Genomic DNA, 2,067 nt, shown 5'->3' with positions numbered 1-2,067 from the left:
ACACAATCCCCGATTCCAAGATACCCACAAGATAGCAAAGGAAGGGGACGCACAGATACCAACCTTAAAACAGCACTGCAAACGCTACCGGACAAGACACGTCAGCCAAGCACTGTGACACACAGACCAGGACTGGCGGGTTCCACCTGGGGGGGTCTCTGGGAGGCTCGTCACGAAAGAGGGGCTGGCAGGTGACCAGGGTCTGAGCCACGAGGGAGACGGGACATGCCCTCCCAGCCGAGGGAACCCCAACCGAGGGAGCTTCTGCCAGAGGAATGACTAACAACGTAGTTTTAAAGGCCGAGCGGAGTTAACCAGCTGCGCCTTTAAGCCTGGAGTCTGCTGGCACTGCTGTCCGAGCCCCCCCACCGGGGAGGCCGTGTCCCCACCAGAGATTTAAAAGTGATCAGTGAAAAGATTAAACAACATTTCTGAGAAGCCGAAGTTCTATGCCGGTTGTTATGAAACCACGTTCATTTATTCCCCTGGGAGCACAGAGAAACATCTTAGTCAGATGTTCTCTCGGCCCTGGGAAGCAGGATTAGTCACATTCCACTGTCACTTATTTGTCAAGAAACAGGTGACCGATGAGGGAGGGCAACTGTAGCCGGTCAAATTGTAGCAGTTAAATCCTAGTATTTTTGTAATTTGAAATATTTTACTATAACAGAATAAAACAGCAAAAGCCAACCGAGCTGTTTCTTCTCCTCTGTATTTCACTGTTCTTGCATAAAATCTAGTTGCTAACTTCTCTTAACGTCAAGAATGTGTCTCCCAAAGTGTCGTCACTCTGTTCGCGGGGTGCAGGGGCTCGTAGACGCCTCAGAGCAGGAGAAAGCAGGAGGGGTCTCCCAAGCTCCCGTCCGGACCCTGTGATCATACTCCGTGAAAAATACCTCTGTCACCTCACCAAGGAAAACAGAGGCCAGTCTTCCAAACTCTAATGTGCTCTGAGTTCAGGTCGTCACCGAGTTCATCGCTGGGAGCGTGGTGGCGGCATCAGAGTGTGTCCCCGTCGATAACCAGGTTTAGGTATTTCTCAGAAGTTCTTAATTTTCAGCGTTAGACCCGCACCACCCCCAAACTGCAGACAGAACTGAACCGTGACCCGCACAGATGCCAAGGCCCTGGTTCTCGAGCTCAGCTGCCCTGGGACTCTGGGACTCTCCTGGGCCCCAACCGAGAAGATTCCGGTTGAGCTTGTCTCTGGCGCGGCCAGACCCGGGGACTTTTCTAAGTTCTCTGAGGTTATTTGCATGGAGCCCTGAAGCTCGGGAACCACTTGACCCTTGGCTGATGGCTTTCCCGCTCATAACTCACTTGCCGCAGGCCTCGGGCTTCACCAGCGGAGTATTAGGCCATTGGATCATGGTGACGTGACGTTCTCACCCTCACTGCCTGCTTGAGTCACCTGCTGAGCTTAAGAAGAGGGGGCTGGGTCCCATCCGATCAAAGTAACGGGAACCTCCGCATGCGATTGTCATGGGCAACCAGATGACACTCTCAACTCTAAGGCCACCCCCGGTCGTACCAGCCTGTGGTCTACACCACAGAATACCGTCAGGGCAGAATAAAAGAATAAAATACTCTGCCTGTGGTAAAGATCCCCATGCAGAGGCAGCGGAAGGATGAACAATTTGCCGCCCCTGCTGTGCCTGAGACCCGGCCATCAGTGTCTGCCCCCAAAGCCTCTAATTCTTTGTCACCAGCACCTAACTGAGATCTGAAAGTGAGAGGTGCCCAAATCTGAGCCTGGATAAAGCCTTGGGTAGAAACCCCTGCCTCCGCTCCCACCACGCCTGCCACGTCAGGGGCACATACACTTTTGTACTATTAAAGACACATTCAGATAGGATTTGTTTTAATGTAAGTCTATTTTTGTAACTTTTTTGAAGAATACTATCCTCTTATGTAGCACTGAATTTTATAAGATATATTTTTAGGAAAACTCACTTTTCTACTAAAGGGAACAGAGTGGAAAGACTTCAGGAGAATCAAAATTTGAAAGTGAAATCTTTGTTTAGAGGGATTTAACCGAAACGAGAGAAAAGTCTCTTTTATAAAAAA

At 50.2% G+C, this 2,067-nt stretch overlaps 1 protein-coding gene across 1 annotated transcript in view; it reads left to right on the top strand.

Annotated features, from left to right (window-relative positions):
- Positions 1-2,067, top strand: part of EGFR (epidermal growth factor receptor) — a gene marked incomplete at its 3' end in the record, with an annotated part of 13,317 nt that overhangs the window by 3,099 nt on the left and 8,151 nt on the right. The window lies entirely within an intron of this gene.

The sequence above is a fragment of the Pteropus vampyrus genome, unplaced genomic scaffold (genome assembly GCF_000151845.1).
Source record: "Pteropus vampyrus isolate Shadow unplaced genomic scaffold, Pvam_2.0 Scaffold192, whole genome shotgun sequence".
Taxonomy (NCBI): Eukaryota; Metazoa; Chordata; class Mammalia; order Chiroptera; family Pteropodidae; genus Pteropus; species Pteropus vampyrus.
Note: the sequence above shows the minus strand (reverse complement) of the source record. Positions and strands in the feature narration are given on the sequence as shown.